The sequence below is a fragment of the Toxotes jaculatrix genome, chromosome 11, assembly GCF_017976425.1.
Source record: "Toxotes jaculatrix isolate fToxJac2 chromosome 11, fToxJac2.pri, whole genome shotgun sequence".
Taxonomy (NCBI): Eukaryota; Metazoa; Chordata; class Actinopteri; family Toxotidae; genus Toxotes; species Toxotes jaculatrix.
In genome coordinates, this window is record NC_054404.1 from 11,817,061 (window position 1) to 11,833,204 (window position 16,144).

Genomic DNA, 16,144 nt, shown 5'->3' on the forward strand with positions numbered 1-16,144 from the left:
TACACCAGTTTACCTATTCATTATAATAATTGGGGATCATTCAGCTTTTCTAACACTGTAATGTCCACATAATAGTCTTAATCTCTATTTGCATGTTACACCAGGCTTGTGCACACAGCAAATCAAATTCTTCTGCTCAGCTAACACAGAGAGTAACAGGGCAGTGAGTTCCTTCACATTTCAGTCATGAGTTTAAAATAAAACTTTGTACTTCAACCTCTTCCTCTCCACCTCATTGCTTGTGTATATTTACAGTGTACCTCTCACATTTCACAAAGATAGGTTGATGAAACAAACCTTTCTCCTGTCAAATTATTGGAGCAGAGCCGTGGTATGTTCTAAGAGGAGGCTGAGCAAACTGTAGCGGGCGGTAAATATTGTCAAATTCTCAGGGGGGAAAAAAAAAGAAAGGAGGTGTCTGCATTGTTACTGGAAGCGGGCCCGAGTTCCCGCAGCACGGCACAGACTGGTACGGAAAATGTTGCAGGGAGGTTGATGTCCCAGGACTGGTTCAGATCCAACAGGACAAACATAAAATACACTTGCTGTGTCCTGTGAAGGCATTAAAGGAGAAAACGTTACCTCAGTCGATGCAGCTTCTACAGAAGAGCCACTGTTCTTACTTTAAATCTGAGCCTTTTGAACTGATCTTTCATAAATGCCGCAGTCAGCATTTCAAACCCACAGATTTTTCCATCATCCGTATGACCTTTTGTCATGTTCCTGGGTGAGAGGGCAACACCCAGCTTTCACACAATACCTCAGTTGTTGTGATATTTTATCGGCAGCACGACAAAACACCCATAAATAGGAGAACAGCGTCATGCGCACACAGACAAGCACAGCCAAAGGGTGATTTGTAAGAGTGCCAGGTACCTGCAGTGTCTACAGCTTGACATGTGATTAACAAACTGTCATGGTTGGTGTGTTATTTACGTAATGCCACCTCGGTTTAATCAGGGTCAACAGGAAGAGCTTGTTCTGCCTCATGAGTGGCAGACTGGAATATTTTCATTTCATTCTTTTAAAAGGTGTAGATTAAAGAAAACGCTGCTGCTCTAATGAGGTTTGTGCCATGACACACTGTCGTCTTATTGTACATGGGAACTGAGCTTATTAAAAGTTGTGCTCATGTTAGTGTCACGTCTCTACAAATGGCAATGTTGATCTGTTAGCCTGCTCATCCACCTTTTGTGGTTTTGAATGAAATATCTCAAAAACATTTGGATTTTTTGCAGTGCATCCATAGTTTATGGCCTAAAACTCTGGTAGTTGTTGAATTTATTTCCATGAACTGAGGAATCTCTTCCCAGGCTGAGACACCACACTTGTCCCCACCAAGCTTTACCAATTAAATTATTTAGGTTGTACTTGCTGAAGATTAGAGTTTGGCTGGGGTAAGGTGAAGGAGGTGAGATAAAAGTCTGACTTGTGGCTACCAAACGCTTGTTTGGTTCATTTATCTTGAATTCAAAATACTCCAACAACCTAAAATAATAAGAAGGCTATAAGAAAAGATAATAACATTAAACATTCTGTATAAAAGAAGAACTTTCTTTTAAAAGCTAAAAGTAGTACTGGCCACTACAACTGTAAGGACTCTAATTGTCATCGATCTTATAACTGCCTCTTGCTGGTTAGAGTTTCACTGTTTTGTTGTTCAGACACACTGAGTGTGATTTATCTGCCTGTGCTCTTTGTAAAGCACTCCATAGAAATATCCAGTCAGGTAACTTAATCTGGGATTAAAACATTTGTTCTATTCCTGGACTAGATTTACATCTGAGAGAAAAATGATTTCAACACTTTTTTTTTTCTTCCTTGCGAATCCAAGCTGTAGATTTTTGATAAATATCATCCCAGGAGAGACAGATGAAAGGGCTTTCAGTGACAGATGAGGATAAAAAATAGATTTTTAGCTTCTAGACATTAATCATATATCAAGGTAACCTTCAATGAGACAGAGTAGAAAGTGCTGGGAGGTGTAGGAATCACGTTGGTGTGGTTGATAGTTCCCACTCCTCTTGTTCTTCCTTTTCGCTCCCCTCAGCTCTGTTATCTCTGCTCTTCTTTGTCTTGTTTACTCGTTGTTCTCTCATTTAAATGTCAGCACCAGTGCTTTTGTGTTTGTCCAAGAGGGTTTGATAAACAACAAGACTGTGATTTAATCTTGATTAAATCACAGTCGCATTACGCAGCTAATTTCATATGGATCAGAAGGCAGTGTGACTCATTAAAACTGGGGAAAGGACAAACAGCTTTCTCATGATTATTTACCCATTATTGCACAAAACACACAAAATGGCGAATACACTCACTGCTTTGTAAAGAGGATACAACACAAGAAAGAAACTAAAACATTCTGAGCTTACCTCTGGTTTGATTTCTAATGTTTCATGTCTAAAGGTTAATTTTTAACACCCCCCCAAATCTGCCCATCGACCCTCCATCCCACGTTCCCCGACTCTCTGTTTGATGCCTGAATCTTTGCTGCCCATGTGATGTTGGAAATGTCACGCAGACAGAGATGTGATATTAGAATTTTGACAGTGGGTATGAAATAAGAGGATCTGGGGCCTCGGTTGAAGTACAGTACAGCTAAAGCTGCTGGGACAAGTGCGACAGAGTCGTCTTTAAGTCCTTCGCTGTGGTCTCACACCCAACAAATGGAATCAACAAATGGAAAACCAAATGGTGCATCCAATTAGTCTGTAGATTTTATAAAAACACTGATGGTATGAAGAGTACACTGTTATGTCTTTGTGCAGAGCTTGTAGGCTTGTAATGTTTGTTGCTGCTTCCACTCTGAGATGGTTTTTGTGGATGTCACCACTATGGAAAGCCTGTCTATTAAACTGACAAAGCAAAGTGTGTCACACTGCACTTTTCTTCCCCAAAACAAACAGATACTGTTGCTGGTTCTTGCAAACAAGCGGCACTTCTGCCTCCTCCCGGACCGGTTTGACACCAGAAAAGCCACGCGCCTCTGCTGTCACACACATCGCACTCCCAAATCAATCAACCCTTTATCTGCTTCCTCCTCTCGACCCGACCAGCTTACTGTCTGTCTATCACAGTTTATTCAGACAAGACACATGTCTGTCAAAGTCAGACAGGCTGACATCTGAAGATAAACCAGATAAACCAGGAAAGATTTATGAGTTATGTTTTGGAAATCCCCCATGAAAAACTGGGTTAATTATAGGAGAAATTATTTCTGAATTATCACATTAGAATCTAAGGGTTATTGGTTAAATTCTAAAGATAAACCACTTTTGGCTTTTGCTGTAGTTAAGCAGCAGCAAAATGTGTCAGATTTTTCCTGAAAACAGCCAACAAAATCAATACACAGGCAGCTTTTTCAGAACAAGAGTGTTAAAAGATGCCTGTGGTTTTCTCTTTATGCAGTTAGAGTGGAGGAAGTAATAGGAGAAGGAAATCAGAGCTGTAGCCACCAGGGAGGGCACACCCAGGTAGCTGTGTCCTCGTGACACGTCACCTGGACAATCAGCTTGACAACCACATTCCCAGTAAGACACACACACACACACACACACACACACACACACACACACACGCACACACACACACACACACACACACACACACACACACACACACACACACACACACACACACACACACACACACACACCTGAGTGTCGCAAGTTTTTCTGAGATTACACTTTCAGCCTAGTTTGATGTTTTGATTGCAGCTCACTGCAGTTTCACCTGAAACTTTGTGACTAGACACTGAAACCTGCTTTTACAGGTGCTGTTGTTCCTCTCCTCATTGTGTAACAATTAAACAGAATTAATACTAATGGAGACGGCTGCACAGGTGTTCTGTACTTATGTAGATGTACACAGGATTCACACAGACCAGTGGTCATTTAGACAAACATCCTAGAGAGGCAGAGAAGAACTGTCTGATCTTTGACTTTTGGACTTTTGAAATATTGATGGTGTGTACACATCCTCCAGCCTGCCGCACAGATCTTGTTTGCTTTGAACGTTTAAAACTGGACAAACAGAAGAGAGCAGTCATTTTAAACGGGGCCCCAGGGAGCTGTGTTGCATGTTATGGTTGTATGTTCATCATGTGTGACTCTGTAATTAGTGTGTTCTTCTGTGTTTGGGTGTGTGAGTGTGTGTCTGTTGAGGTATGTGTGTATTTTCCAGGGCTTTGAACTGCCTTACCCTTTGGACAATGATCTCACCCCCTAACATTTCATTCTCACACTGGTGGCGCCACCTAGTGATTTTCTCTCTTTGCAATAATTTCAAATGTACTTCTGCTGCTTACCACTGGAGGTCATAGCCTGTCTTCTTATGGAAAATCCTCATTTTAGTTTTTAATCCACTTTCCCAGTATGGACCCTCAAGCAAATATGCTGGAGTATGTGCTAAGTTACAAAACAACTCCATAAATGCTAAGTTTTCTTTAAATTCAGGACATTTATCCACCTCTGTTTACACATTTAATCGTATTTTCCCTGTTGGCAGTCCACACACCACAAAGTCTGAAATCAAACAGCTGTGGAGATAATCTGGAGACAAAACAATCAGAGATGTAAGTAATCTAACTGTGTTTCATGTATGTGTATTAGCGTTAACTGTGAGTTTTTCTAGTTGAGAGACCCAGAAAGTTTTTGCGGCCTGCCTGCTGGATGATCTCTGGGCTGCAGGAGCAGGATTACCTCTCTTTCATATGTTTGATGCAGGGTGGATTGAGGCACAGACCTGGGTCAAATGGCTTCTGTAAGTGATGAAACTCCTTGTTTGAACCTGAATGAGAGAGCGAAAGGTTTGGGGTTTTTTTTCTACATGAGGACAATTCAGATTATGGCAGATAAGCCCAGGTTGATTTCCTTTGACTGTCTGACTGTACTGTCCAATAAGGCAAGCATAGATGGAGGCTGCAGATAGTAGCCTCGATATAGGCATAGTGAGTGGGAGACTGACCTCGACCGAGAAAACCTGGCATCCATCCTTCATGTCAACCAGCGTCCACCCTGATGAATGTGTCACTGAACAACAGTGAGACTGAGCTCCTGCCAGCTCCAGAGGCGCTGTTCCATGGCAGACCATGACCTCTGACCTTCCTGTGCAAAACAAAAATGTCCCTTGGTGCAGTGCAAAAACACTACACCAACATAAAATATAGTGCTGTCACTATGAAAGAACTGTGATTTGAAAAGATTTCACACAATCAGAATAGTAAATAGTAAATATATAGTATTTAAGCCCTAAAAAAGGAACCACCCTCCAAAATAAGTATGGAAGAATCAGTGACTCAGCAACATCTGTTATGATGATATTTCTAAAAGTATTTGCTCACACTGGCTAAGATTAGCCGCCATGAGCAACTGGTCATTCCAGACCAAGTAATGCTTTAGCAGCAAAGCCCCTGAGTGTTTTGAACAGAGAAAGAGATTGTTTTATTGCTCTTAAGTTCGACTTTTAATTTGTAAGAGGAAGTGTTATTGTATATGTGTTGTTGTTGTTGTGTTATGATGTGTTATGATATGTTATTTGTATATTTTAAAGCCACACAGTCATTCTTTAATTGTGTGTGGTGGCTCTGAAGGCCTAGTGAGTACAGACAGAGAACGACAAAGAAAAATTCTTTGCTGAGAGGAGAAGCAGCTGCTGGTAAGGAAAGTGTTGCAGGTAAATTAATTTGCAGTAAAGTTTAACCTTATTAGCAGCATTGCACAGCCTCAGGACTCGGAGCGGTCCCACCTTGCTAACTGGATAGTTAGACTGGTGGCTGGTTAACTGACTGGAAAGCACTCTTGTTGAATGGTGCATACCCTCTGTACATAAATTCAATCTTGCAAGCAGAATATCAAATCTCTTTCAAATTGGTATGAGCGTACCACAAATGGGTAAGACCAGATACACACACACACACACACACACACATACACATTGGATCTGTCATGGGGTCCCAGCTCTTGTTTCACTGAGTGAGAAACACAATCAACAGCAGGAAGGAAAGGCAATTTCAGGCTTCAGCGACGAGAACACTTGTCTGTGTTTCAGTGTCATTCTTGTTTAGAGTGAATGGAGAAGTCAGATGTAGTGTGTGTGTGTGCCCATACGTGAATGGACGCACGCATGTGTGTCTCATTTCTGCTGACTTATACCATTTCCTACCTATTTCCATCATTTCGTACCTGCCATTTACTCGAAGCACACGTTGCCGGTGCCATCGATGCGTCAATACGCTGTCAAATTATTTCACTGGAATAATCTTTGTTGCTGACACTTCTGAATCACACTGATGGGTGAAGGACACGCTGGCCTAATAGTCAGAGTGTCATCTTCTGCAACATTTGCATTCTTTTGTGGTGACTTGTCCAAGCATAAATTGATATAATAAAATGTGTCATACCATCACAATGACAAAGTATATATGAAAAGTAAACTTAGGAATAACAAAGTCTAAAAATACTCCAGACTTGCATTAAAAATGTTAAAAATGAATGTACAAAAGCATTATCAGCAAACGTACTTAGTATGTTGTATCAAGAGTAAAAGTATTCATTTGCTTAGTTTATGACAAGTAAGCAAACTCAATCTGCTAAGAAAGACCATGTATTATAGACAAGAGCTGAGAACAAGCAAGTGGAACTTGAGTTGACTTGTGCTGACTTTAAAAAAACACAGAGGCATTAGAGTTGAGGACACAGAATTAGACTGAAAGAGTGTAAAACACAATCTGTGGCACGGTGGTGTTACATCACACACAGAGACCAGAGCAGGACACAGATGACATGGAGATGTCAGCTTTAATACCCTCACTGACTGTGTGTGACAGACAGACAGACAGACAGCATACATGAGTGTGTTTTAGGGTTAGGTTTCTAGTTAGGAGATTTGATGTGTGTGTGTGTGTGTGTGTGTGTGTGTGTGTGTGTGTGTGTGTGTGTGTGTGTGTGTGTGTGTGTGTGTGTGTGTGTGTGTGTGTGTCCATCCTGTAAGACAGAGATGTTTAATTGAGTTAGAGGATCCAGCTCCAATCCTGGATTAAAGCTCATCTCTCTGTGTTTATCTCCCAGTGGACTATCTGAGAGGCAACAGAGGGGTTTGACCCAGTTAGATTCACTAACTCTCTCACTCTCGTATGCACACACACACATGCACATACACACACACACACACACACACACACACACACACACACACACACACACACACACACACACACACACACACACACACACACACACACACACACACACACACAGCAGCAGCATAGCACTGGCAGAAAATGATACACAAACAAAAGCACACAAAACTGCGGCAAGAAATAATGTGGATATCACTGCTTTGGTGATTGATTAATGGAAACAACAGTACCAGGTGTCCAGTCAGCAGGGAACTATTAAAGACTTTGTGTGTGTGTGTGTGTGTGTGTGTGTGTGTACGAGAGTGTATCTACTTGTTACCCTCTCTTCAGGCTCAGTGATGCATGCTCCTGTGAGATCTGCATTGCAGCAGTTGCAATATCATCAATACCTGGTCGAATAACCGATGATGCAGTTAGTGAACTGGCTAATGGGAACAAGCATCATACTTCGCTGGAGATCCATTTATTTTTATGAGGAGGCAAAAAAGCTATCAACTTTAATCATGAGGATCTGCGGGGAGGTCTTACATTAGCACAACTCATATTAAACATTCGAGGAGGGATTGAAGAGAAATGTGCAAACAAGCAGAGTAGCTGTGTGTGCCAGACAATTTGAAGCTGTTCCTCCCTAAGTTTCATTTCTTAGATATGACTGTTTGTGTTTTTTACTGTGTTTTTTTTGCTTTGAGTGTGAAGGTCAGACAGTCTCTGGGGTTGATATTAGCACAGTTCTGGACTTTACAGCAGTGGGGTGAGACTTTTTCTTCTCTTTCCTTCCTGAATTCTCCTCTCTCTTTCCTTCCTGATCATGGCAGTTTAAATGGTGTCACAGTTTAGTGTTTGTTATGAGTCCAGGGTTGACCCAGGGGCCTCAGTAACTACATGAGTAGATTCTTTTACACTCCCAGGCCTTCTCAAATGAAGTGCTATGAAGATGAAATGATGTAGTCTTCCAGAGAGGCCACTTGGAGCCTTCAAGTCCTGGGAACGCAGAGGAAAATAGTTTTGGGGTTCAGTGGAGGACGTGGGAGGAGCATGACAAGCGTGTTTTCAGGAAACATGCTCCCTTAGACTGAAAATGGAGGACACATGCATGACTTGGCATGAAGGGGGACTTTTTTTTTTTTTTTAGTTTTATAGGGAGCAGAGATCAAGTGGCTGAACTCCAACAGCTATTAAATGATTTCTAAATTAATGAACGAGTGTTATGTTAGGTTGAGTGACCTCAAATCATCTCCAGATTTCCTCCCTTCTGAATGGCAATGAGATATAAACAAGGACCCAAAACTAAAACCTCCCCTTGTTTCTTTCCAATCCTTGTTCCTGCATCCAGACCAACCCCACTCCTTCCTTTGCAAACGCTAATCTCTTATGTAATAATGGTCCACACACACATGCTTTGAATTATTTCTCAGGCCCCCTCTGTAATAACACTTCAATATTTTTATAGCCTTCCGCTGGTAAACAGAGCAGCCCTGACTGACCCCGGGCTGTCAAAAAATAACTGCAGCCTTGCTGTCTCCCCTCGCCGTTATCCGGCTCCTCAGGGAGAAGCTCCTGGGTTTTGCTTTTTGATGGTAAAACACAGGCTGTTTAGTGCACACTGTGGACACAAACAAAATAAAAGTGAGAGACTCAGAGAGAGATGCCATCATTAAAAAAAAAAAAAAAAGTAGAAGGGGTTAGGATGGATGGAGAGCAGGGTTTAGAGACTCTAAAAACAGATGCTCCCTAGACTGGTCCTGTCTCCCCACATTAGTGCAGAGTACTCTCTTTCCTCTCCCCCTCTGTCATCCCTCCCTCCTCTGGCCTTTTCTCAAACTCTCACATCCACCTCTTACCTCCCCGTGTAAAAAATATCCCTCAGTTTCTCCCCGCCCCTCCGATGCAGCTTTTTTTTTTCTCAAAGCCATCCTAAAACTCTAATCCAGCAGACCTGCTTTGAACCCCGAAGAAGATCTACAAAGGACAATATCAGTCGATTTTTAAAAAAAAATTGTGTAACAGAATAATCTACCCTCAAAAGTCAGCTTCCTAGCTTGTCTCCACTTTCAAATGCATGCCACAGACTTCTTCAGTTCAAGGATGGTTTTGAATGGCCTCTCCTCCTGGACGTTTCTCCAGCCGTCCACTGACTCTTGACTGTTTTATTATCTCATGACTAACCCATGTAACTAATAACTTACAAATCACTCCCATTAGTCTCAAGTGCCTAAACCATTTTAGCCATGCTAGCAGAGTGGCTCCAGTGGCAGCAATGTTGGTCCATCCCTTTGGTCCAGAGTGAAACTTCTCAAAAACTGCAATATGGATTTACATTTGTGGTATGAATTTTGCAATCCCAAGACTTTACTTTTTTGGCTTTTAACTTTATCTAACTAAGTTTTTCAACTTTTATAGCATCTACTGCTAATCATGATCTCTTGCTCATTGTCCAGACACTTTTGTTAAAATAACATCACTTTACTGATCCTGGTACAAAAATAGCATTTTGACTTGTGCCAGGTCAAAGGTCAGGGTCTGATATAGAACATGTATTACATTTCTTGTTCAGGAGTGGGGTTTGAGCCTGAGTCCTTCATTTGAAAGACAGACTCCATGTAATTGCAACACACACACGCATAAACATATACTCTGCACATCCTTTAACTCCAACAAAAAAAGAAGGCGTGCATGACTCGTACTGGTGTTGCTCAGAGTTCAAGGACTGTGCAACAACAACACCAACACTTATGGCAGAGAGACTGTAGCATTAGCTGGGCACATACTATAGATGACTGTCTGTGTGTGTGTGTGTGTGTGTTTGAGCACATCTGCTGAGTGTCTGGAGACAGTCGCTCTGTTTTCATCACCTCAGCCAATCCAGACATTTCCACAGCTGCTGTTTTAAACTAAGACCCCTCTGTCTGTTTTCCACTCTGCTGCACATCTGTCTGCATGTGTGCTTGATTTAAGAAATATTTGCAAGACAAAGAGTTGTTGAAGAAATTAATTTACAGTATGTGGTGTGAATGAGTATGGAGAAACACAAACTCTTTCCTAAGGCATCTTTGTGTCTTGATCCTAACCCATGTGTACAACAAAACAGAAGGGAGTGGCAGCGGGCATTGTGAGGTGTGTATACGGGACACCGGAGCCTTCAGTCGCGGTGCCTATGCTTATACAGTCATACAGCGGGACACCGAAGCCTTATATATATTTATTTAATTTCTGATAACTTTAATTTCTAAATTGTTTTGGCAATGTTGGTTAAAATATAAATATTGTTAAAACATGGCTGTTTGTGTTAAATGTCTTTTCTTTTTTTTGGGGGTGGGGGCGCTCAGAGGGGTTGTTGCCCAGGGAGTAATTCAATGTAGAACCGCCACTGTGTCCTGCTGCCACGTCCTTGACTTGTTTTGATGTTAGAAACATGCTGGTAGCCTGATCTCGCCGCTGTGGCAGGAAGCAATGAGTCACCCACCATCAACATGTCACTGTCCAACCTTCAACATGTCCAGTATTGTGAACCTACACTGGCACACAGCCTGTAACTGCATTTGCAATCATGTTATATACAAAAGATGCACATTGCAAATGGTCAAAAATGTACATACATTATAAAAGCATGTATTATGGATTTATAATGGGATTCAGGTGAAAAAATAAATTAGTTAAAGGTCTGTTTACAAATGCATCTGGTCCTGATTCAGACATTTTAAAGGTCAGTAAACTCTGAATCCACCAAGGTCACTGAGGCACAAAATGTTATTATTCAGGCAGTGCTGATGGCAATGAACAGAAAGTTATTATAAGGGTTGCTGAATGTAAAATCACAACTACTTGGCTGAATGTTACATAACTTTATTTTTTTCTCCAGTGCTCTCATTCATCATTTCTCAAACGTGCAGTAATCTCGTCATTAACCTGCAGGGATGGACCCTTTTCCCGCAGCCAGATTTACACAACATGACAGGGAGCTGCCTGCAGCCTTTGCCTGACTAAAATAACCATCTGCACTGAGTTCTCTAGGACACGTGCAGCATAATTCACTGCCACTTACTACAAACTACTAACACAGACACACGGACACACACATGCATGCTCTAATCTGGGTCAGTACACTTACTAGGAGAAATAAGAGCAGTAAAAATGGTTTCATTCCACGTGAAATACAAACTGTGAACCAAACTACACCTATTGTGTTTAGAAGAATGAGTGGGCTTCATCTACTGGCATGTCTGCATGTGCTTTTGCATGCATGTGTGTGTGTGTGCACTTGTACGTGAGTAATTGTGACACCAGTGACATTTATGAACACTCCATAGGGAAAGGTCAGGCCATTTATTTTCTATTTGCCTGCCATGTATGTGATCTGTGAACAAACACTTCCAGAAGGTTGCAGCTCCCTCGACAGCACATAATACTATAGACTCTATAGTGCACACGGCGCTGCACTGTACATGCTTGTGAATGTATGAAAACACAATGCATGCAGAAGGGTGGGAGGAGAATTAATCTTGCATAAGCATCTGAAGTTAGGATGCTGTTGTGTGAGACAGTGCAGAAACTTCAGGATTGTGTGTACACAAAAATGTTCACTGTTACTCCAGTGATCAGGGAAAATAAAATACAAAGAATCACAAGGAAGAAATAGCTGCAAATACCTATATATTCTTTAATATGCTCATGATGTCTTTAGTATGTGAGTGTACACTTGTGGTTATATGCACTGTTGTGTATTTGAACAGGGTGTAAGATTAAGTTTACTTGTCCTACCGTCTTATGTTGCATAAAGAAATTAAACCTCAAATCTAAAAGCACTTATCCCATGCTCACTTTCTGCATGTCCAAATATGTCTGTGGCAGTTTCTTTCTAGTTACTGTGACATTTACTCACTGTGTTTTTCCCCTCCATATCAATAATGTAGGATTATAATTGTGCTCCTTTGAAGTCGCTGTTTAAATAATCCAGGGAGGATTGCTCTTGGCATCCCATTTTCAGCTCAGCGGGAAAGATGAGCCAGAAAAAAAAAAAGAATCCTGATTCTAGAGGTTGAGGCTGAGAAGCAGTGTTAGCTACAGCAGAAGGTAGTTCGCAATAATCTGGTGGCCTGCAAACCTGCTCTGCTGTGATTAGTGCTTACAGTGTATTCACATCACAGGGAGGTAAGAATGCAGATGGCTTTTAATGCAGTACAACTTAAAGGACACTTCAACTTCAGCAGTGTCCTACATTTCCCAGAACTACTTTCATGTCCAAGGAGTGTGTATGACCTTGTGGCATGCATGGATGGGTTGTACAACACACGTCATGTGGAGAGAGCAGTGGACAAGTCATAGTGGTACAGAAGAAGAGAAAGAGATGATTCTTCCTCACTGAATTTTGAACATCAGTACAAAATGTAGATCTAGAAATCCTAACCTTGATGTTTTCAGACGTCATATTTTTTTTTGTGATGTCAGACTATGTTGTACTGTAGCTGTTGAAATACCAACACTACGTTTCATCATTTATGTTTTCCCAAAAAATGCACCGTGAAGCAGCAAAACAGATCTAGAAATGCAAGACAGATAACCAGTGTTGGTTTTTTAAAATTTACGAGACTGGACTTCTTTGTTGAGGAAAGACACTATAATTTCTTATTTCTCTTTTGGTTTTAAGTTGAATTATATCCCACTTTTCATCCTTATATTGTAATGATGAAGTGAGTATTAATTATATCTTTTCTGTATGCAGGGGTTTCATTGCGTTCGGAGTTCAGCTACAGTGCCAGTATTGCAGGAGATGGATGAGCGTATGGGACAGTAATTAAAATGTATGAAAGTGCATCAGGACAGGAATAAAAGGAAGATCAAAGTGGTGACTGGTGAATGAATAAATAATCTATGTGGTTATTTTTGTTGCACAGACATGCTCCTAATGAGAATGTGTGTAGAATGGCAGTATTAAATAATCGTCTTCGGTGCGTGGTTCAAGTGAGTTTGTGCCGCCACGGCGTTGACTGCAGCGGCAACAGCAAAAAAATATTTCACAGAGTTAGACAGAAACTGAGCTGTCATGTTGGTTTACAAGACCAACCTTGACAGCAAAGAGATGAGAGGCTCTGAACAGACAGCAGTATCAAAACAGAGATGAACCTGTTTTCTGCCCCACTTCTCTGCTTCCCAGCCACATTCATTCTCCTTGTAGACAAAGAATTCAATATTGGATGAACTCACAGGCTCAAACCAGAGCTGGAATCTGAGGGAATTAAGTGTTTCATGCTACGCTGCACTCCCCTGATTTGACCATTATGGAAATATGTAAATAAACCCCCACAGAATGCTGGACGTGCAGCTCTGGGATTGGAGAGCTCTAATTGGGAAGGTGACAGAGTGCTCAATGAATTTCTTACAGGGCCAAAACAAAGATGATGGCATCATTCAAAATCCTACTTTGTTGGTTTTTTTGGAAGATTCATCCTGGACGCACTTTGAGGTTCATTGTTTATTGAACAGCTAAAATTCATCCACTTGGCAAATGAGGCATAAACTATTCATGAGTCATTAAACACAAAGGTTGGACAAGTAAAGGGTGCTTCATGGAGAAACACAGGAAAACAAAAATGCAATATTGCACTTGAAGACTGTTCTTGTGAATAATTTTAGAAGCACTGGTGGGTGCTCTTTGATATTTCTGAATCGTGTTGAGGCTGCGGGTCGGGCTTTGGTCAGTTGTCTCCTGGTGGATGAAGACCCCGAGGGGACAGAGCATGTGTGAGTCATATGATCCAGGCTTTCGGCGTTCACACAGACTTCCACAGACAGACCTGAGCGGATTGGAAACAAAGGCTTGCAGTGTATTATTTCTGCTGAGGCATGAGCGTGAGGAATTCACCATTAATCTGTTTCATCTTGTTTCATGAAGCTGTTACACCAAACTGTGTTCAAGACGTGTCAGTTGAGTCGTTCCTCAGAGCCCCCCCCCCCCCCCCCCCCCCCCCTCTGGGAACCCCGTGCCCATTCTCACAGAGCTGCTTGAGGCATATGTATGCTTGACTCTCACAGCATGTATGTACTGTGTACTGTAGCACAGCGAAACAAGGAGAAGAAAACACAGCTGAACCAATGAGGCAAATGTCTACATTACATCATGTTGATATGAAACTTTTGTATTTGGTCAAAAACTACTCCAAAACTCCAAGTATTGGAAAAATTGAAAACTGGAGGAGAAGATGGTCCTTGTGGAAGAGTCAAGGGGATCATGAAAATTATTATAATTCATCCTCCTGGGGAACATGACCATGTGTACTAAATTTCATAGTAATCAAGCCAAAAACTGTGAGGACATTTTACACAAAAACAAAAATGACAAACACATGGTGGTGCGAGGAAGAGTCAGCGGAATATTAAAGTTATTACAAGTAATCCTCTGGGGAACATGAATGTCAAATCTGACAGAATGTGAGTCCATTCGGTGGTCAACCCACATCGCCATCCTCAGAACCACAATACTGAACATTTTAGCAAAAACATAAGAAAAATATTGGATGAGATTGGATTTTCTCTCAGTGATTATGAAATAAACAGTCTTGTCCGTTACAAGGACTTTTCTTTGAATACACACTTGAGCACAGACAGCTAACCAGGCATGCACTCAGCTGCAGCAGTACACACATACATACTTTGCATATTGTGTAAGAAGGCAATAAACTAACAGGGCTTTTGCGATGCTGGAAAAATAAGTGACACTCTATCCACAAACACGAGGGCCAGAAAATGTTCAACTTTAATCTTCTGCAGTTAAAAAAAACCTCCACCCACCACAATCTAATGAAGCAAACTCCAATGGGACCCCACTGGGGATGAGGAGAGGCTGCAGCACATTTGCACGTTTCATTTCAGCTGGAAATCATATCAGCGTTGCGGGCTGCCGAAGCCTGAAGTTGAAATGAACCATGGAAACAATTTAAAGGAGAAAGGGATTGAGAAAGGAAGAGCTGTGACAGGAGGGTGGAGGTTGAAAATGGCAGAAAGAGAAGAGACTGAGCTCATGTGCCACAGGTGAAGCGACAGATGAAAAAGGGAGGTTCTTGGATGGAGTAAGATGAAGGCAAAGAAAAGGAGCAAAGGTGGTTGACAGTCTGGAGGGAGAGGTGAGCAGGAGGAGAATCAGAGGGCAGAGGAGGAGCAGGAGGTGGAGCTGTGATGGTTACACACTTGGCATTGGTGCAGGAAATAAATTGGTAAGTTGTATGGAGAGGAAGAGAAAGAGAGGTCAGCAGGAGTTCAGCAGCAACAGAGCTCCTGTCGGCCGAACATCAAAGACACAAGGTGAAGCAGTGGAGGCTGCGGTGTAATAAAACAAGTTTAAATCTGCACTTTGTATAATGTGCATGTCTGAGCTGTTTACAGCTGTACAGATTTCGATCATAATAGTGCAGATGAAAGTCACACATGATCAAAAGTGTATTCAGAAAAAGTATTCAGCTCTTTCATGTCACTGAGTCATAAAATATTTCTTAAAATATTTCTTAAAGGAGAAAAAGAAATCACTGTGAAGCTAATGAAGCATTTTTCAGGGAATTTAAGAGAGTCAATGTCTTATTCTGACCTTTTATGTTTTCTTTTACCTTTTAATGTTATGGACCACATATTCTGACTGAAGTAAACTGACTGATTAACTGAACAGATTGCCAGAATTTAGCTATGAGTAGTTACATGCCAAACAAGCCTAGATTAGGGTCTAAATGCAGCAAAGTCAAAATGTCTAAAATGGATTTTTTTAAAAGTATTGCATGAATTGTCCACGAAATCTCATGTATATATATAATATATAATATATACATGAGAAATATATATAAATATTATATATGTATCATGACTGGTCAGTCATTCACACCTGCAGTAAATCATGATGGTCAGACAACTCTATACTGTGGCAGCTGCTCATTTTGAGTGGTAGGGATTTTTGCACCTTAAGACCATGTAGAAATCAATCTGTACATTCCTCAAACAAATTAGGTCATTCAGGCATTCACACAG